This window comes from Hyperoodon ampullatus (genome assembly GCF_949752795.1).
Source record: "Hyperoodon ampullatus genome assembly, chromosome: 9".
NCBI lineage: Eukaryota > Metazoa > Chordata > Mammalia > Artiodactyla > Ziphiidae > Hyperoodon > Hyperoodon ampullatus.
The window spans coordinates 82,592,056-82,614,822 of NC_136922.1; the positions used below are offsets into that span (position 1 = coordinate 82,592,056).

Consider the following 22,767-nt stretch of genomic DNA (forward strand, 5'->3'; position numbering starts at 1 on the left):
CAGGCAGATGGGGGTGGGGTGAACAAGGGCATTCCAAGAGAACAGGTCCTCTTTTTTTTTTTTTTTTTTTGTTGTGGTTGTTGTACGCGGGCCTCTCACTGTTGTGGCCTCTCCCGTTGCAGAGCAGAGGCTCCGGACGCGCAGGCTCAGTGGCCATGGCTCACGAGCCCAGCCGCTCCGCGGCATGTGGGATCCTCCTGGACCAGGGAACGAACCTGTGTCCCCTGCATCGGCAGGTGGACTCTCAACCACTGCACCACCAGGGAAGCTGGAGAACAGGTCCTCTTAAGCTGTCTGACCTCTGCAACACACAGTTGGCACTTTACATAAGTGGTCACTAACACCCTTCCTTTTTTTCTTGGTAACTGTCTTCAAGAGTAAATTCTAATATTACATCCACCACATTTTAATTTGTCTCTGATAGTTCACCCTTTTAACTTCACATCCTTTTCCCCTGTTTATTGCCCTGCCAGAAGTTTTATTTAATAACATTTTCCTGCCTGCAACCTTTCCTTCATTCTGATTCCTATTCATTCCCTGGTATGGCCAAAGGTAAAGGGAGCTGGAGAGTAATGGGATTAATATCAAACCAGAAAGCCAAATTCTTCTATATAACTTCCAGGATAATACATATAGGAGCAGGATAAATAAATCAAGAATAGAGCTGGACAGAGATGAAGTGATGTAGAAGAGGAAAAAAAAAAGATCAGAGCAAGAAAAGAAGGTCCAAATATTTCGCCATTAATGGATGAAACAACTAAAGTTCTACCTCGTTGGATACAAATATAGGAGAGGGTCAGCCTCAGATAAAAGTCCAGGGTTCTTAGAAACCCACCAACCCTCTGGCACCAACCAATACTGTAATGAACTTGGGTACCAGTTCCTGGCTCTATATGGATTGTAGAAAAGATGAGCCTAAGCAACATTTACTCCTAGAATGCTCTATCAATGTGGGTCTGTGTTTCCTCCTGCTAAGCCCAGTGCTCTGTGAGGTCTGCCCAACACATTTATGATCTGTTCCAACAGCTAAAAATGAGGAGTTAGAGTGCACAGTACATGAGGGCTTATATTCCTGCTGCCATAATTGTCTGCTTTAGAACCAAGACCTGAAGACAATGATTGTCTTCCTCCTATACCCTGCTTGGGCTCTACCTTGCTACACTGAGCAAATTCCATTGAAAACAGTTGCTTTGATGAAAGACTGTAGCAGGTTAAAACAATAATTACAAAATTATTACGTGTCAAGGTATTACTCTCGGGCCTCCCTGGTGGCGCAGTGGTTGAGAGTCCGCCTGCTGATGCAGGGGATACGGGTTCGTGCCCCGGTCTGGGAGGATCCCACATGCCACGGAGCGGCTGGGCCCGTGAGCCATGGCCGCTGAGCCTGTGCGTCCGGAGCCTGTGCTCCGCAACGGGAGAGGCCACAACAGTGAGAGGCCCACGTACCGCAAAAAAAAAAAAAAAAGGTATTACTCTCTTAACTGTTATAAAAAATGTCCCTAAAATGAGGGAAAAAATGGTTACTTAAATAGAAGTGCTAAATGATCTAGAATCTCACTGACGCTTGTGATGCTTTTATACCCTCTTCACTGTTAGTGTTTCATTTATGGGGTGGGTGAGACGTTCATTGGGAGATTGTCATTTCCTTCACATGCTTTCAAAGGGAGCAGAAGAGTCTGTTTAAAATGAGATACCTTGGCTTGACGCCCAATTCTCCCTTCCTTTCATTTAGTGTTACACTAATTAGTTCAGCATGATCATCCAACAATCAGATCATATTTAATTCAATTAATTTCATTTCCACCCAACACCTTTCCATTAAAGTGAACAATAGCTTGTTTGTTTTCATTGATAATTTGTCATGGTGAATGCTCTACATTCAGGGGTAGTGATCCTTACCTTGGCAGATAAAAGATTCTGTACACGTACACAGACATGTAAATACCAGTTTGCTGATCAATTCTAGCAAAAAAAATGCACTCACCTTACTAATGAACTATTTCATAAACAATGAGTTTTTTTTGTTGTTGTTGTTACGCGGGCCTCTCACTGTTGTGGCCTCTCCCCTTGCGGAGCACAGGCTCCGGACGCACAGGCTCAGCGGCCATGGCTCACGGGCCCAGCCGCTCCGCGGCATGTGGGATCTTCCCGGACCGGGGCACGAACTCGTGTCCCCTGCATCGGCAGGCGGACTCTCAACCACTGCGCCACCAGGGAAGCCCAACAATGAGTTTTTATTACATACCTTTTTAAGTATCTTTAGGGATATTTTGTTTTGACTTTCTAAATGAAGGTGGACAGTATAGGGCACATGATATTTTTTTCAATACAAACCCAAAATTATTTTTGATTACATTTCACTGAGCATTTAACGTTATAAATATTTGCCCTGAATATTTCTTTGTATGATATTTAAAAATTACATGTGGCTGTATTATCTGTGACATGGCAGCTTAGTAGCCCATAAATTCTGAAAGTCGGTATTCTTTTAAAAGTGAAAAAAGCAGGCATGGAAGAAACATTCTGTACTGAGCAATTATGTGTAAGATGTTTTTAGGGATGAATAAAGTTATTTTTGTGAATGCAATTTTAGTTCCAAATGCTGGCAGAATTATTAAGGTATTTGTCTATGTAAAAAGAGATTCATATTTTAAAATATTATCAAATTTTTTACTATTTGGTATGAATTTGTTTCCAAATGTGTCCTAATTCTCTCAGTGCATCTGGAAAAAGACATTTGCCAAGAAGATAAGCAGGCGTGGCTCCTAAAATGGCTAATTTTTTTGGTCCAGAGAGGAATGAGGTTTGTTAATGAATAGAAATGTAAACATTTATTGAATAAGATGTAAGCCTGTTTACGTTACAAATGTGAAACTATTTGTAGTTATAGAGAACAAAATAAACAAAACAACTAAATCCCATTAATATTCACAAGACATTAAGACTGAGAAGTTTTCTCTGTGTTTGGAGAATTCTTGGCTCTCCTTGGTTGATATAAATGTTCACCCAGGACTGGCTTAATGTAAGGGAAGTGTAGAAGTTGCCCTAGTCTGCACAGTTTCAAGATATTGTCTCCGGTCTACACTTATAGTCATTTGTCTCTCCTTGGGAATAAAGGCAAAGCCCATGATAATGGGATTGACAGGATGGAGGGGGTGGGAGGTGTGGAGTACCCAGGGCACCTAAGATGGGGAGGCACGTTGACCATGAATGGAGAACGTTAGATTTGCTGCAGATATTTATTTTTAGAATTATTGTTTAACTTTCGCAAATGTTGACAAGATTTCCTATATCTCAGTATTCATTAGGGTAAAAGTATATTCATAGGGAAAACTCTAGATCTTATTGCCAGAAAAAGTATAACATTCCATCCTAAAATCTAACATCTAAGGTAAATTTCAGGGCTTCCCTGGTGGCACAGTGGTTGAGAGTCCGCCTGCCGATGCAGGGGACACGGGTTCGTGCCCCGGTCTGGGAGGACCCACGTGCCGCGGAGAGGCTAGGCCTGTGAGCCATGGCCGCTGGGCCTGTGCGTCCGGAGTCTGTGCTCCGCAACGGGAGAGACCACAACAGTGAGAGGCCCGCATACCGCCAAAAAAAAAAAAATAAATAAATAAATAAATTTAAATTTCAGTTTTAGCTTTGAACGATGTACTATGTCTTATTCCAGTACGTTCTGATTGTTATGGGGGATTAAAAAAAAAGTGTGATTAGTTGTTTGGGCTGGTGAGAAGTGTCCATATGTCTCCTATTTCTGACAAAGATTGGTCCTAAGAGCAGAAGGTTGGGCTGTTGCTCTTGGAAACCATACTGGGTGGTACATGGTGTGTATTACCAATCTCATCCCCAGTTTGTTCCCTTAGCCTTAATCCAACACCACCAAGGTGTACTCTCCTTGCCCTCCTTTAATTAGTCACAATTTGATTTTCTTCTGCCTGGAATGTTGTCTGTCATCGATCTATTTTCACATCTGTGAGATGATGGAATCATAGAATTTCAGAATTTCGGGAGACAAAATATACAACCTTCCACCTAATCCAGTGTTCACTACTCTTCTCCTTACTTATCCTTTAAGAACTAAATTTAAAATTATATTTTTGGGGAAGCCTTTCCTCATTCCTTCAGCTGACATCATTTTTGCCTCTATTGGAATCTATAATGTTTCATTTTTACCTTTTTTAGCAGTTTAGTACAATAAGTACCTTACAATTTAGGTAGTCTTATTCTAAATTAAAAGTTCCCTGAAGGAATGAGTTGTCCTTACATGTTTTCTATAAACCCCTGCTGCTCCTAAAACAGTATCTTATTATGAATAGAAATGTAAACATTTATTGAATAAGATGTAAGCCCGTTTATGATACAAATGTGAAACTATTTGTAGTTATAGCCAACAAAATAAACAAAATAACTAAATTCCATTAATATTCACAGGACATTAAGACCGAGAAGTTTTCTTTGATGAAAAACAAAAGCAGAGACGCCATAACTGCAGGAGCATGGGTGTATTTATCTCAACTCATAAATTCTAATAGTTTTGAATAGTCATAAATTTCTGCTAACAAATTTGTTATGGATTTAATGTTGTTCTCCAAAAAGATACGTTGAAGTCCTAATCCCCATACCTCATAATGTGACTTTATTTGGACAGAGGGTTATTGCAGATATAATTAATTAATTAAGATGCAGGGGCTTCCCTGGTGGCGCAGTGGTTGAGAGTCCGCCTGCCGATGCAGGGGACACAGGTTCGTGCCCTGGTCCGGGAAGATCCCACATGCCGCGGAGCGGCTAGGCCCGTGAGCCATGGCCGCTGGGCCTGCGCATCTGGAGCCTGTGCTCTGCAACGGGAGAGGCCACAACAGTGACAGGCCCACGTACAGCAAAAAAAAAAAAAAAAAGATGCAGTCATACTAGAGGAGGGTGGCCTCCTAATCCAATATAAATAGTGCCCTTATCAGAAGAAGAGAGGAGACATAGAGACAGAGAAGCACAGGGAGAACACTATGTGATGATGGAGTGATGCATCTACAGGACAAGGAAAAGTAAGGATTTCCAGGAACCACCAGAAGCTAGGAGAGAAGCATGGTACAGAGTATCTCCCTCAGAGTCTCCAGTAGGAACCAACACCTCCTGTCAACACCTTGGTTTTGAAAGTCTATTTTTTTTAAATTCTTTTAAATTTTGGCCTCACCTTGTGGCTTGCAGGATCTCAATTCCCAGGCCAGGGACTGAACCTGGGCCATGGCAGTGAAAGCACCAAATCCTAACCATGAGACCACCAGGGAAACACCTAGCCTCCAGAACTGTGAGATAATAAATTTGTTTTATGAGGTCTCTCAGTTTGTGGTAATTTGTTATGCAGCCCTGGAAAACTGATATACCATTCTTCTCCCTCATCCATTTCTCACAATAAAAATTTTAAATTAAATGCTTTTAACAAGCTGAGTGACAACTGGTATTTGGGAAAAGTTGAGAAGGTGAAAACTATCATTCGTGATTGCCTCCTTCAGGCAGTGGGTAGAGAAGCCCCGAAAGAACTGCAGTGAACGAAGCCAAACACAGACAAATATAGTATGTCCAGGTAAAAGAAGTAACCAATGCCAGGTAAGCAGATAAAAGAGACAAAGCAGAGCAGGACTTCTAAGGTTCGTGTAAGTAATTGGCAACAAAGAGATCTGGAGAAATTGAAGCAGCAGTAGGAGATAGGTTGGTCAAAACATTGATGAATCAGAAATCTGCATCAATTGAAGGAGCAAGGGCAATGTGACTTGAAAACAGAGATACAGAGCCAGAGTAATGAGAAAGGAAAGGAATGATTCTGAAGCTGAGGCTGTTTGCTCCCCACACCCCAACTTCCTTTTTTTTTTTTTTTTTTTGCAGTACGCGGGCCTCTCACTGTTGTGGCCACTCCCGCTGCAGAGCACAGGCTCCGGACGCGCAGGCCCAGCGGCCATGGCTCACGGGCCCAGCCGCTCCGCGGCATGTGGGATCTTCCCAGACCGGGGCACGAACCCGTATCCCCTGCATCGGCAGGCGGACTCTCAACCACTGCGCCACCAGGGAAGCCCCCCAACTTCCTTTATTCTTGTCTCACACAGATGAGTTTCAGTCCCGAATAATTCTTCCCCGAATGCCTATAGGTATTAGAATCAAAAGACAAATAGCTGACTTCTGTGGGATTGCCAGAGCAGAAAGACACAATTTTCTGGCAGAGGTAGTTCTTATATTGATCCTTTAAGCCTGTGTCTTCATAAAATATTAACATTACAAGGCTTAGTTAGGAGACGTTAACTGCTGAGAGCCTCTGGTGAGATCTGAGTTCATGTCAGAGTATAACTCCAAAATAATACTTTTAATCAGTAAACATAAAGATCCTTTTCCTTTTCACCACATAGGAAAATTCAGAATGTTATTGTGGAATACCCTGCAGTTATTGCACAGCAAAGAAACATTTCTCATTTTAGTCTAGCATCTGAAACTCCACACATATATAAAAGTATAGAATAGTTATTGTCAACATCTCATGCCTCCAACTTTAATGTTCAGCATTCAGAGTGCAGTCAGTGTGATGTTTTGCCAAGAGACTGCTGTTAAAATACCAGATGAGAAGAAAATGTGTGGTGCTTTTGGGAATGAACACAGGAAGTTGTGGTCAAGCACCAGGAGATAAATATGCAGGTAAGTCTAAGCAGAATTTTTCAGAGATGTTACTGCCCTAGAATAATAGTTGGGTGCCCAAATGGCAAAGTAGAAATGTGGCAGAAGACCCCAGAGGATATTTTTCTCCATTTACATAAAATGGGAAATCAAGTCTGCAAAGACCTTCTGAGGTTTTTGTTCATTTTTTAATAAAAGATATTTAAGTGTAACATTGATTTCCTAACCTGCTTATTAATTCATTTAAATTCCACAAACCTTTCAAATAGAAATGGGATACAAAGTGACAAATATAGCTCCTGTACTTCTAGGACTATATGTAGGGAAGAGACGGATGTATAAAATTAACTATAATTTATGGCAAAATGTGATGAGTCAACTAGAGAGTCAACCCAAGATCTATATGTGCAAAAAAAGTATAATTCTTGCTAGGAAATCAGGGTGTTTTCTTGGAAGATACGGGATTTGAGTATTTGAACTGAGGGTTAAAAAGTAGGTAAGATTTCTGCAGTCAGAAGAGAGAGAGGAGTTCAGGCAAAGAGAATAGCAGTGAAGGCTAGTAGGCAGTAAATGTAGACATCAAAAAAGTGGACTAGTAAAGCAGAAACTTTATATGGAGGTAAAAAAAAAGGAAATGCCAAGTCATAAAAATATTTTAGTGGATGACACAGTTGAGTTTTAAAAAAATCATGTTCCACTCAACATGTCTACTATACATCTGTTTCTTGATTTCATTACCCAGATGACAGATTGCAGGTTTTAGTCTGCTTTCAGAGAATTACTCTTTTTTCCCTATTCCTGGACCGCTTTTCCCTTCAGATTCTAACTTTTGAAGATCTACAAGCCACTGAACTATAGTGTTGGTATTGGATTATTTGATTAAGCCATAGAATTATATCTGTATATTATCAATATTTGTTTTAAACCTTGGTTAAAAACAAGCTTACCCCGTGATAAAATTTTGGCATGAATGTCACCACTGCTCTGATGACATTAACTAAGTGCATCAAAATCAATCTGACTCACGTGACTTTAACCTGATTTTTAGCATGAGACCCACAGAGATTACTCACCTAGCATCAAAATATGATGTAGGAATAAGATAACTGAATTGACAAGTATTCCTTAGAGCAACTCTATCCACTATTTCTTTCTTCAAAAGAGTTTTGACAGCCTGTCAAACATTTTCTTATAAAGAAATCATATGACTACCTTCATCAGACTACTTGTCGGTTCACACCCATTCAGGCTTGAAACAGAATCAGTGTTTCCCCACTGGTTTCTAGTGCTGTGAATAAGAATTGCTCAACTCAGCATATCCTGAGAGGTAACATGGTCTAATCTATCAAGCAACAAAGAGAAAGTTTAAAGTTTTGGCATCTATTTCTTGGGTTTATTTCCCCCATATATTTGTCATATGACTTTAGAAGATTTTTCTTCATTCTACTTTCTCTTGTCTAGTTCCTAAACTTTCCTTGTGGTATTTGCCATCTGACATTAAGAAGATAATGCTGATGTACAACATGCAATCTATAGAGGAGAGCATTATTTCTAAAAGCTCTTGAGAAGATATTTATTGAGAAAATACTGACCCTATCTGTCCTTTTCTCCAGTTGTAAGTTCTTGCATCGTGATTCACTGTGTAGCTCCAAATTAAACAGAGTTCTTGTTCACTCTTGTTAAAACACTTGTCATATTTTGCCTTTCTTTTTAAGATGTTAGGTCTGTCAAAGCAAAGTGTTCCATATTACTCTTCTGTTTCCATGGAACAAAAATGAAATCTATTTCTAAAGGAAAAAAAAATGGATTCCTCTGTCTCTCTCTCTCTCAGTCTCTCTCTCTGGTACTCTGTCTCTTTTGTTCTTGAGAATGATTATAAAAATGTTTACTTTCATGAAGTACCCCTACCTAATTTTGAGATGTATATATTTATTTATTTTAAATCTTAATTTTCTTGTTGATAGACTTATTTAGCTGTTCAATTTTACTCTCTGAATAGGAATGAAAGGTGGAAGATTCAGTGACAAATTTGAACAACTTAATCCTTACTATCACAGAAACAACTTCAAGTTCTACATGCATAGCAACCTATCTTTAAGAAACAAAAATGGCTTGTAATATATCAATAAGGACTTTAAAGGGATATCTGAACTTTAAATGATCAGTGTAAAATTGTTTTTCAATTACATGATGCCATGTAAATTTTTATTATTACTATTATTATTTTAAATAATTCTGTTGCAAGTTTTTCCATTAGAGAAAGAAGTAAGTTTTAAAACTTGCTACTTGTTAGGATTAATTTAAAAACCAGGAGGAAAAAAATAAGTGAGAAAATATGAAATGCCAACAAGAGTAAAAGGTGATCAGAAGTGGCCATTTAGTCCTCTTAACTGAATAGTGTGTGACCACTAGAATGTAATTTGTAACCTCTGATGTAATTATTTATGCATTAATTCCATCCTAGTCTTTTAAGAGAGCTAATGGCAAACATTTTCCATTTCTGTAATAATCAAATGATTTCTTTCTTGCACTTATGCAAGAAAGTGCATAGACTTAACATAAACATGTTAAGTCTATTTACCTCAAAAGTTAAGACTTTTACATCACTATTTAAAAATGCTTCCACTTCTGACAGCTTTGGCCTATCTTTCTCAATGTCAAAAACTAATTCAATTTCTGTCTGGAGAGTGGGTTTCAGTAAAGTTTAGAGACTTTTCAGCTCTTCAAAAAATATTTCAGGCTCAGTAACAGGGAAGCTCTTGATTTTCTTTGGATTTGAAGCAACTACTGCAAAAGAAGTGAATTGTTCACAAGATTTTTGAGCATTTCTTTTCCTGAAATTATTTTTATTGTATTGTATTATGCTTACTTGAAAACTTGATAACTTGCTCAGATTTCAGAATCTCATCACGTTTTCTTTCTGGGATTGAAATGCATTTCTATCAGCAAATAAAAAAATCTATAGCAAAAGGTTTGTCACCTTTGAATATAATTCATTGTCATCTCTTTAAAGTATATGAAAATTCAACATGAAAGGTATTATCTTTTTTTTTTTTTTTTTTTTGCGGTACGTGAGCCTCTCACTGTTGTGGCCTTTCCCATTGCAGAGCACAGGCTCTGAACGCGCAGGCCCAGCGGCCATGGCCCATAGGCCCAGCCGCTCCGCGGCATGTGGGATCTTCCCGGACCGGGGCACGAACCTGTGTCCCCTGCATCAGCAGGTGGACTCTCAACCACTGCGCCACCAGGGAAGCCCAGAAAGGTATTATCTTCTTACATGTCATAATTCATGCTCAAAATGATTCACTTGTATTGTATTTGAAACCTGTTTATTTTTCTCCATCCTAGAATAAAAATAATTAGGTTGGTGGGATTCTTTGTGATCTCTAATACTGTTCATTTAAGCTGGTCTTTACATATGAAATTTTTCTATATTTTTCTAAAGTTCCAAATAAATGAAAATTCTTAAGGGATAAGTGGATGCTCTTACAAGTACAAAGATCAGCATACCACAAAGACTAAAGAACAATACAAAGAAATTGAGATTATAATGATTTTCCTTTCAAATATTTACTTAATGTTATCTAAAGACTTTAATGCTTACTGCAGTGCTGCTCACATATCACTTGACTAAATCTTGTTCAATAAATGAATGAACTTTGCATAAAACTTTGCATTTAATTTTTTTAAACTTTAGTTTATTTAATGTGATATTAACACATTTTACTACATTATCAAATGTCTAGAAGATTTTAGTACTTTGCCGAGGAGAATTTTTTCATAATTAATTTTATAATACACAGCTTATGACATGACTACACTTGGAAGGTATTAAATAAATAGCAACGAATAGAAAAAAAGCTAGTCACTTTCCACAAAACATGTTTTAAACTGGTCTAAACATTCTTTAAATTTTAATATTTATTTAAATCTACTATTTCAAAAGTTTTATTGGTACTCTAAAGACTGAATTGAATTAGGAAATATTTCTGCTATCTGAAAGGATCATAATGACAAAAGTTTATGGTACTAATAATAGACTATGTATGATACTAATATAATATTATGATATTTATGTATATATGATACTAATAATTTAGAAAAATATTATATGTAAGAAGGAACTCTAATATTTAACTAGTATTAGAAAAGAAAAATAACATATACGTAAGAGATATATCAATTATCTTCTATTCACAGATAAAATGTGTTGGCAAAGTATTTGTTCAATACTATGTCTCATTATACATCATTTTGTTTCAGTGATGTTCTTTTATCCATACCCTTTATTTCAATGATGTAATATATTCCAAATAACATATGGTAGTCATTTAAATTTTCAGAATAACTTTACTTTTCTCAAAAAAAAGCTACCAGATCACTCACTGCATAGAACATGATCAAAGCTTTTTATACTTTAATAAGATCTTAAAGACAGTGCAGCTTAACTCCTATCTTCTTTTTCCCATTTTTCTTATCCACATTTTGCACATTGATAAACTGAGGAGGGATGAAATTATATGTGTTGAAGGTCATACTATGACTATTGACAGGAAGAGGACCAAAATCTCCTGACCTCCAATTTTGTGGCTTTGCCCACTGCACCATTCTGTTTCTTCCCCAAATTTGGGATTTTAAAATATCAGTGACTTGTGAAACTCAAGCCCTCACAAGCAGAATTTTCCATTAGTTCCCTTCAATCTTTATATGAATATTAAAAGCAGGAAATTTGGTTGAGATAAAAGTCACTCCCAAAGTTTAAGGGACATGTTTAAGACTGTGCATATACTTAGCATAAGTGCCAGGATCACAAGTCAAACCTAAGACTCTATATTTAGTATATTTCACTAGATCACACAGCTTTTGGTCTAAATGTGCATTCAAGCCAGAGCATCTTGCCATGCTGGAGGAAAGACGAGGGAGGTTATGGCCAAAATATGTAAATGAGCACCTGCTGGACACCACCAGAGCCATCTGCTGGTTGGATTCTCATATCCACTCACTCACCTCTTAGCTTTTACCTCAGTCATTCAGGATGTGAAGGAAGGGCCACATTCTCTAATTATGGATTTTCAGGCATTAGCAGTCACTGTGATCACCTCATAATGAACTTGTCAAAGAAGTGCCTGCTTGATCTATGTACTAGTATCTTAAGCTACTTGAGGACTCCAGGTTATTCTTTTTTTTTTTTTTTTTTTTTTTTTTGCGGTACACGGGCCTCTCACTGTTGTGGCCTCTCCCGTTGTGGAGCACAGGCTCCGGACGTGCAGGCTCAGTGGCCATGGCTCACGGGCCCAGCCGCTCCGCGGCATGTGGGATCTTCCCAGACGGGGGCACGAACCCATGTCCCCTGCATTGGCAGGTGGACTCTCAACCACTGCGCCACCAGGGAAGCCCTCCAGGTTATTCTTAGATTGCAGCTTTCACAAACACTTAAAGTTGACCCTATGGATTCCCAGAGTCATTCATTCTAGCATTCATGCCAGCACTGGCTATAACTTTAATTTATGATTCTTGGGATCCTTAGAACCTTAATTTTCAAATCAAATCGAATCAATGTACTCACTAAATACCTTTTTTAGTTCTATCAGTGTCTAGGACTGATTATTCAATGGATATGAACATTATAAAAATAAAGCAGTCACAAGGAAAATTGGAAACATACAGAAAAAAATAAAAATAAAATAATAAAAGACACAAATAATCACCACCCAGATACAGTTGTTAATTTTAGGTATATATTTTTCATTATATACGCATGTATGTAAGTTGTATATAAATTTTAAAATATAAGTGAGATGAGGTAAATATTTATATATATATATATTTAAAACATAGCTAAATAATCCCATTGTACAAATTTTACAATTTAACAATACATTATAAAAAAAAGTACCCTGTTTTCCAATATTATTCTTCAACATCATTTAAAATAACTGCATGGTGTTTTTATTGTATACATAAATCATGATTGATTTAACCATTTCCCATTTGTTTAATATTTAGGTTACTAACAATATCTTTGTTCTAATTAATTTCTATGAAAATCATTACATATAAATCTTGGCATATACATCTAATTATTTCTTTAGGAAAAGCTTCTCAAAGTGGAAATTTCTGGGTCAGAGCATGAAACTTACTCATAAAAGATAATTCATGTAAAAAAAAGATAATTCATGTAATATAGATCAGTGGAACAGGATAGAAAGCACAGACATAAACCCACGCACGTATGGTCACCTTATTTTTGATAAAGGAGGCAAAAATATACAATGGAGAAAAGACAGCCTCTTCAATAAGTTGTGCTGGGAAAACTGAACAGCTACATGTAAAAGAATGAAATTAGAATACTCCCTAACACCATAAACAAAAATAAACTCAAAATGGATTAAAGACCTAAATGTAAGGCCAGACACTATAAAACTCTTAGAGGAAAACATAGGCAGAACACACTATGACATAAATCACAGCAAGAGCCTTTTTGAACCACCTCCTAGAGAAATGGAAATAAAAACAAAAATAAACAAATGGGACCTAATGAAACTTCAAAGCTTTTGAATAGCAAAGGAAATATAACCAAGAAGGAAAGACAACCCTCAGAATGGGAGAAAATATTTGCAAATGAAGCAACTGACAAAGGATTAATCTCCAAAATTTACAAGCAGCTCATGCAGCTCAATAACAAAAAAAAACCCAATCCAAAAATGGGCAGAAGACCTAAATAGACATTTCTCCAAAGAAGATATACAGATTGCCAACAAACACATGAAAGGATGCTCAACATCACTAATCATTAGAGAAATGCAAATCAAAACTACAATGAGATATCATCTCACACCAGTCAGAATGGCCATCACCAAAAAATCTAGAAACAATAAATGCTGGAGAGGATGTGGAGAAAAGGGAACACTCTTGAACTTTGGTGGGAATGTAAATTGGTACAGCCACTATGGAGAACAGTATGGAGGTTCCTTAAAAAACTACAAATAGAACTATCATATGACCCAGCAATCCCACTACTGGGCATATACCCTGAGAAAACCATAATTCAAAAAGAGTCATGTACCAAAATGTTCATTGCAGCTCTATATACAATAGCCCGGAGATGGAAACAACCTAAGTGTCCATCATCCGATGAATGGATAAAGAAGATGTGGCACATATATACAATGGAATATTACTCAGCCATAAAAAGAAATGAAATTGAGCTATTTGTAATGAGGTGGATAGACCTAGAGTCTGTCATACAGAGTGAAGTAAGTCAGAAAGAGAAAGACAAATACCGTATGCTAACACATATATATGGAATTTAAGAAAAAAAAATGTCATGAAGAACCTAGGAGTAAAACAGGAATAAAGACACAGACCTAGTTGAGAATGGACTTGAGGATATGGGGAGGGGGAAGGGTAAGCTGTGACAAAGCGAGAGAGAGGCATGGAGATATATACAATACCAAACGTAAGGTAGATAGCTAGTGGGAAGCAGCCGCATAGCACAGAGAGATCAGCTCGGTGCTTTGTGACCAACTGGAGGGGTGGGATAGGGAGGGTGGGAGGGAGGGAGACGCAAGAGGGAAGGGATATGGGAACAGATGTATATGTATAACTGATTCACTTTGTTATAAAGCAGAAACTAATACACCATTGTGAAGCAATTATACTCCAATAAAGTTGTAAAAAAAAAAACAGTTTGCTGATGTCACAGGTGTAGAAATCACATCTTTTAATTCTGCAGTTTAATTTTGGTTTTCCTATAACCAAATTTAGGGGCTTCCCTAGTGGCGCAGTGGTTGAGAGTCCACCTGCTGATGCAAAGGACATGGGTTCGTGCCCCGGTCTGGGAAGATCCCACATGCCGCGGAGCGGCTGGGCCCGTGGGCCATGGCCGCTGAGCCTGCACGTCCGGAGCCTGCGCTCCGCAACGGGAGAGGCCACAACAGTGAGAGGCCCGCGTACCGCAAAGAAAAAAACAACAAAAACCAAATTTAGCAAAATTTCAGGTTTGGTCAGGTTATCTTTTCACTGTAGAGTGATTTCATCTTTCCTTCTCCCTATTTAAAATTTTCCTGCTAGGTATGGCATGTACCAGTAAATGTTATGATGGCTTCATTTCTTTCCCTAAAGTATTTTTTTATTAGATTTATAGCAATAAAAACAAATTTTATTTTCACCTTTTATTATATGTACCATTCACACATTTTGTGTTTAGTTCTAGAAACCCAAGGGGAACATCTTATTTTCCACATTACCTATTTTTAAATTGTACCAGATTTATCAGAAGATTCCACTAAGCCTTTTCCATATATCTTCTTGGCCAGTGATATGCATGTGACTATTTTACCTCCAAGGGAGTCTGAGAAGGCAAGTCATTTTATTTTATTTTAGTTTTTCTTTAATATTATATTTTGGAAGGCAAGTTATTTTAATTGGATATTTTTTAGCTGAGGAAAATTGGGGACATCTTAGTAAGAAAGAAGGGGAGTGGGGATGCTGGATGGGAAACTAGAAGTGATGTGACAAGAGATACTGGAGTTAGTGCAGATTCATCCTCCAGGATGGAGGCAACTTGGCTTAGTATCTGGTCACATGGCTGCTTCTCCATCCTCTCGCCTCTTCTAGGCTGACAGCTTCTTAAAAAGCAGGGTCAGAAACTACTGCTGGCAGGCCAATTTCAGGCTGTTTTGCATGGCCTTTGAGCTAAGGATGATTTTGATGTTTTTAAAGGGTTGTTCAAACACAGAAGAAAGAATATGTGACAGAGACCCACAAAGCCTAAGATATTTACTATTTGGCTCTTTGTAAAAAAATCACAAACTTTTCTGGACCTTTTTTAAAGGTCCAGACTCAAGTTCCAGCAGTCTTTCCTCTCATCTTCCTTTCTGTTAACTCTAGCTACCAGATATATTGTGGAAAATTTTAATTTTCCCATATCCCACAGGAATTATGTTTCCTACTCTCACCTTCTGCTTTAGCTTGAATACCCAGCATCACTGCAGCTTCAACCCACTCATTACTTTGTGTTTATGTTTCATTTCTGAAACACTATACACATATACATTTTTATGACTATATATACTTACATATATACATGTTCATGACTATAGGTATATGTTTACATACATATGTTTATGACAGTGACACTGGCCATACATTTTCATTTTATTCATTTCATGTTCCCTGTCTTTCTGTTGCTTTATTTACAAAGTTTCTGTTACGTAAAATATCTTAATGTAATGTGAAAGTGTGTGTTTATAATAGATAAATCTCACTCATCTCTTTTTATTTTTTATTTTCTGTGATTTCCCCTCTTTTCCTGATTTTTTGACTGGAGCATTTTTATACCTCATTTTTCTTAAATATTAAAAAGGTTCTAACTCCATTATTTTAATCATTGCTTCTTCATTTTCCAGCACTTTATTAATAGGAATTAATTATTATCTATTTCTTCAACACTGTCATTTCTTCATCCTTCCTATTCCTTCTTTTTTGGTGTTGTAATTTCCATATTTATTTTTCATTTTCCCTAATGTTTACCTCATAGAATTCATCCCTTTATTTTTTATGCTAAATTGAAGTAGAATTTGTTGGCTCAATGTTATACCTCACCATTTCACTTTTCAGTTAATTAGGATAAACCATCTCCTCCCAAAACCGTGAAGGACTCATGTATCCCAGCTCTGAACCAATCACACATGGCATTTTCTCTGGCTGCAGGAACTGCTTTAAGAGGTCAGGAACATGAGCTCAAGTCTTTGGTTCATTGAGTGTGGGAAGTGCTCTCACCAGGTGGACATAAATGAGGAAGGATAAAGCTCAAATGCTCCTTACAAGACATCCCATGATTAAGGGTGAAATCAGTCTTAGAACAAAACTGACACTGTGGATGGCAGTGTAGAGAAAGAGAAAGAGAAAGATATATATAGAGAAAACAACAACAGGGTAAACCAATCATGAATTCTCTGTCTCCGGATTTCATGTGAATTGATTATGTCCTTACTGTTTAAGTTTTGCTACTCAAAGAGTGATTCATGGACCAGCAGCATATTAATATTGCCTGCAAGCTTGTTAGAAATGAAGTCTTAGGCCTCATCCCAGACCAACTAACTCACAATCCACAGTTCATCAGAATTCGCAAGAGATCAATATAGACACCAAAATTTGAGAAGCATTATCCATAGCAGTGGCTCTCAAAATGTGGTTCATGGATCCCTGGGAGTTTCCAAGGCCTTTCCATGGTGTCTGTGAGGTTAAACCTGTTTTTATAACTATTATAAGACACTATTTTCCCTATCTACTGTACCTGGTACTACAATAGTTTTCACATTCTTAGGGAGGAATAATGCTGAAAGGAGAACATAGATTAATACTGACTTGGAGGTTTTCTCTTTTCTTATTCTAGAAGGGGCTTGCATTGTTTCGATTTTCAGCATCTTTTTCTCTTTCTTTTTATACCATTGACTTGAGCCCACTCTCAATCTGTGTGGTTTAGGTGTGGATGACCTCTGGCCCTTACTGCTCTCCCTCCAGGCACACAGATATAACCTAAGTCTGGCCAATTACCTCATTTATTCTCTTGGCCACAGTGATTGATTCTGAAATTGGCATATGACCCATGTTAGCGCATTCCGAAGAAATACTGACACTTGTTTTTCCTGGAAAATATTGGGAACAAGAATCTCTCTTTATACTGTTTTCTTTTAAAAAGATGATATAAGCTAGCACTGCCAGGAATTCCCTTTGGACATGGCTTCCCTGTTATGGCTAGGTATAGAATTTGGATCTAAAATAATATTTCTCAAAATCTTGAGTCATATGCTATGTTACTGCAGGCTGAGTGTATACCATGAAACAAAGGCATAGTATAATATTAACTAAAACCTTGAAAATTACCAGTTCACATTCATTTCCTTCCAGAAACTGGTATTAATTGTTATTAATCTTAGTAATTGATGACGTCAAGTCATTATTTTTTCCCTTTATTTTCATGAGTATTTGAGAAAAGTCTGAGTAGGCTTCATGAATATAGATAATCAGATATATTTTTGAACTGAAGGTTCTAGTGCCCCTTTCTTATTCATCTTTCAATCTCAGTACCTAGCACACTGCCTGCTTCATAGTCATTGCTGACATGAATAAAGAATTTTGAATATAGGCATTATAACCTCAAATCTCTTCTTCACTACACTGAATTTATGTTATAAATTTTGTAAGGAGTTGAAAATATTTTTTCATGGTTATCATATTATCTTTCAAGGACCCTCAATTATAATTTGACTTCTAAAGCTTCAGAGAATATCATGACAAACTTTATGGGAAAGGTTTTCCTTGAATTTAATAAATATTTATTGTGTACTTAATATGCTTGGCCTTATGCTGGTTGAATAAGATACAATCCACAATGTCTATACTCAAAAAGATCCTATCTAGCAGATAAGATGGACATAAGCATACTTTTATCTCTGTGTTGTAAGAGCAGCAGATGTTGAAACATGGATGGAGTGAGGAGTGATAAACTTTATCTGTGAAGATCAGAGAAGTGTAATTGAAGGATGGGAGAAGTGGAGATGGAGGATATTACAGGTAAAAGAAAGGCATGTTTAAATACACTAGTATTTGATGCACCAATATTTGGGGGAAACCGTAGACAGTTTAGAATTATTTGCAATATGGACAGTAGGAGACGAGACTAAAGAGAAATGCTGAAGGCATATCAAGAAGGACCTTGGGTGCCATATCAGGGAACTCTGACTTTACTCAGTTGACCAGTGTTATTTACCTTTAAAGAAAATCCACTTGAAAAACATACAAATCCCTCCTAAAACAATTTGAGATTATAGTAGGTTGTGTATTCCTCCTTCTGTGAAAACCAATTCTAGAGATGAAGTGGATCCTTCAAAACATCTTGCAGAGGACAGAGAAGCATCCTGGAAACAATGGGGAGGGGACTGGATGACAGACATGAAAGCTAGACTTACGGCAGTGGCTGTGTGAATGGGGAGGTTGACAGATTTGAGAACCTTGAGGGATGGTATTTCTATAAGAACCAACAGGAGTTCTTATAGAAATCAGGGCTTTGATCTAATTTATTTACTTATATTTAAGTCAGAATACGAAAGCTTTAAAAATAATTATCCCTTAGCATTCCAGGGACATAATCACAGGAGTTTAGATTTGGTAGTATATATTATTTAACTTTACAAACATAGAGGTTATTTATAGTCCCTTTAGAGAATGATTATTTATAAACATATTAAATAAAGGGGAAGGGGACACCGCCTCATAAACTGAAATGATTAATTTATAGCTTGAGACTTTTGACCAAAGACGCTGCTTACTCCTTTACTTTAGATTTGATGTTATATTCCTGTACAGTATTATAGTCTCTGAAATAGCCTAAAATCTGTTGGTTCCAATTTTATACAGATAATATTAAATTAGTTTTGGTGCTCTAAAAGACTTTTCAGAACTTGACAGTGACTATTTCCTAATTTTCTTCTGCTCTTATAATTTACTTTTTTCTTTACCTACATTGTAATATTTGCATTTTTTTACTTTATAACTTGATTGGTTAGAGTAATAATTTCCAATTTCTTTTACATCATGGTATACCTAGAAAATGATATACATATACAATACATAAAAGGCAGTAGATAGGGTTGTTTGCTTCAGAAGCCCACAAGCCAGGTGCTCTAGCCTACCACACCCTTATCATACTCCTTTATAGCTGGAGGGAATTGCTACCATCTCACACTCCCATAGCCCATTCACACTGGTTAGAACGCTCTGAGTTAGGAGTGGAACTTAAAGAGGTCATGATTATGGGATGGACACGTGGGTTGTTCAGTGAATATCATGGTGGTATTTGATGTACCATACAGCAAAAGTGTCAATTGGCTCAAGGAACAGTTGCTACTGGTCACATAAGAATTTTGCAACATGGTATGCATAACTGAGGACAACCTACAATCATTATGGAGAACATGACTGAAAGCATGTTCTATTGATGAAGACTCACGAGTCTTTGATAGGGTATTACAAATACCCAATTCTTTCATTTCATAAATAAGAACACTTGAGACCAAAAAAATTATGTGTCCATGGGCTTCCCTGGTGGCGCAGTGGTTGAGAGTCCGCCTGCCGATGCAGGGGACACGGGTTTGTGCCCCGGTCCGGGAGGATCCCACATGCCGCGGAGCGGCTGGGCCCGTGAGCCATGGCCACTGAGCCTGCGCGTCCGGAGCCTGTGCTCCGCAACGGGAGAGGCCACAACAGTGAGAGGCCCACGTACCACAAACAAATAAACAAAAAAATTATGTGTCTTGACTAGAAGTAAATGACTTGAATGGAGGTTAAATGACTGTACTGTAAGCTTTATGAAGCTGGGGACATTTTGGTAATTGCTATATCCCATTGCTTGGTAGAGTGCAAAGCACATGGGAGAAGTTTCCTAAAATTTTGTTGAGTCGAATAAATGAATGAATGAATGAATGAATGAATAAACTGGCCAGGGTCAAATAGGTAATGGCAGAGCCAATAGGAGAATTACAATCTTCCTCTCCCAGCTCAATGATTTGACCCCCTTTGTATAGACTGTATGTCACACTGTTATCAATGTTCTATGAATAATTCATCACGTGGCACAAGGCACAAAAGGTCATGGACACATTCTAGAATTGAGTATTTTAAGGATTTACCTTTTCTTCTGTTTTGTAGCAGCTCCTATCGATCATACTCATAAATGAAGAGGAAATATTTGGGTTGCTATAAAGCTTATATTTATCTTGTATTTTAAAATACAACAAAATTGGTCTAAAATGAGCTTTCACAAATTTTTTTTCTCTTCGGTAGTTATAATATTTTGTCATTTTCTTCAATAATAGAATATATTCAGGTTTGTCTTTATTTCCATTAATTAAATGATGAAAGATAAAAGTTTAAGTAATTACTGATGTGTCTTATATGCAAGCATGAAAAGCAGAGCGAGCACTGTCAGTGAAAGGTTATGTCACTCAAGAATTCATTAAACATTCATTAGCCTCACCTCGGGTAAAGGTGTCCTTGTTTACATATTTGCAGATTTGCATACTCATGCCCTGAACAAGATTTCAAAAATGTTTATGATCCTATGACCACCTTAATTATGAATTCCCAAATAGATAAATAATAAATAAATAAACAAATCCTAATGAATGTGGTCATTTTTTTTTTTCCTACCTGATCCTTTATGCAGTTCAAAGTACAAGGTGACATGAAGATATGTGAAGTGCCAGTTTGGGTGCCTCCATCTCCCTCCTGAATCTTGATCCAAAGCCAGAAGGGGTTTGGGGTAGGATGCTTGGTCATTTGGAAAGCTGCAGTGGTTGGCCTCGCAGATGGAGAAAGGGGAAGGTTTCCATGTCTGAATGACATCCTCATCCCCCAACATATGGCTTTAACCATTTTTTTGTGTTTCACAGAGAAACCACAGGCTGGAACGTATTTAAATTCTTTGATAAGATTTTCGTGAATTTTCAGCAGAAATCCTCCACCGTGGTTCTGGGGTAAGGCAGAACAACACTGGGGATGTGTAATCTGGGAACTGGCCTTTGCGTCTGGTCTAAGTCCTCACTAGTTTCAGATACTCCCAGATATTTTCCAACAAGTCATCAAAATTCCAGCAATGATGGGCAGAGATGGGTACAATGAGGCATCTTATAGACGATACGCAATTTCTCAGTGTAGATCTGATCAATCTTATTTAACTAACACATAGATATCAGGGGATATAAACTCTGTTTCCTTCCACCACTTCAATGAAGTCACTAGCTGTGGTATCGCGACAGTCACATCGGCATTCGTTCTCAGCCAGAAAGCTCTTCACAGTTTCAGCATCCAGCTCACTCTGAGGGCAAGAGGCTTTCAGATGAATGCGTCCCTTATCTTCTTCTTAAAACCAATATTAGAGGGTTTGTTGCTCAAGTGAATGCCAAAGCCTTCCAGCTCGTTTTCAATTATCTCCTTATGACTCAACAGTTCAGGACATCCAGAACAACCAGGATCAAGTTACACGTTCGGGCCACTGCAACGACTTGACGGCCTCTGACTCTCCCATCCTTGGCACCCTCAATGATACCTGGGAGATCCAGGAGCTGGATCTTGGCCCCTTTGTATCTGATGACACGAGGCACAGTGGTTAGAGTAGTGAATTCAGGCTGCCACCTCAGAATATACCCCTGCCAAGTTACTGAGCTGGGCTGACTTCCTCATAGTTAGAAAGCCCACAAACCCAATTCGAGCACCACCTGTTTTGGCTACAACAAAACCTTCCGGCTCACCAGCACCACCACCTGTTCGAGTAATGAGTTCTCCACGAAGCTTACCAGAGCGAGCCTTAAGCAGCCCTAAGTGGTGTGCTATGGTCTTGTTCTTTTAGTCCGAGCCATCTCGGCTTCGATCTCCGAGGTGCTGGCTAGGGTGCTGCTCCTAGTGGAGAGTTCCCGGGGGTACAGTGGCCTCCACACTGTCTGCCTCTGTCACACAATCGCCAGCGAACCTGCCAAAGCCTGCCGGAGCTACTGCAGTGCGCAGGCGCGATACTTCCTACTTCTCGCGAAATTTCAGGGTTCTATTCACCGCGATAATACAGCGCGCGGAAGGGTCTCCTCACCGACGCCCTTCCAATTCCCCCGTTTTCGGAGGAAGGTTTTCTGTCATTTCTTTTTTGGCTCCTGGACTGCGTCAGTGAGTTTGGACCTCTGTTCTGGCCCCTATGTGCACACAGGTATGTATTGTCAAAAACCGAATTCTGCACACAGAGTAAAACAAAGCAGAAAGATCAGTTTGTTTGCAAGGCTTACGACCTGCAAAACCGGGAAACCCAAGGCTGCGGGAGCAATAAGTTCCCTGTTAGTTATTGACTCAAGGTGTTTTGTTTGTTTTTAAACACTACATGATTATATTTTAATACATAACCAAAATACAGAACACCGTAAGGACTAAAGGGGTAAATGCGGAATTTGTCTTTTTCAGCTGAGGCCTGGTGGCCTTCTTCCTAATTTGGCTCAGAGTAGCTGAGTCAGGAACAAGGAATGCCAAAGATGGTGTGAACAGATTTGGCATCTGCGGATTGGCTGG

At 38.2% G+C, this 22,767-nt stretch overlaps 1 pseudogene across 1 annotated transcript in view; it reads right to left on the bottom strand.

Annotated features, from left to right (window-relative positions):
• LOC307058390 (developmentally-regulated GTP-binding protein 1-like) overlaps positions 1–22,767 on the bottom strand; it is an 89,014-nt pseudogene that overhangs the window by 21,190 nt on the left and 45,057 nt on the right. The window contains exons 4-5 of the transcript in view: positions 22,278–22,400; positions 20,869–22,116 (exon numbers count right to left, since the gene is read on the bottom strand). The product of the transcript in view is annotated as a developmentally-regulated GTP-binding protein 1-like (transcript). The remainder of the gene's footprint in view (positions 1–20,868; positions 22,117–22,277; positions 22,401–22,767) is intronic.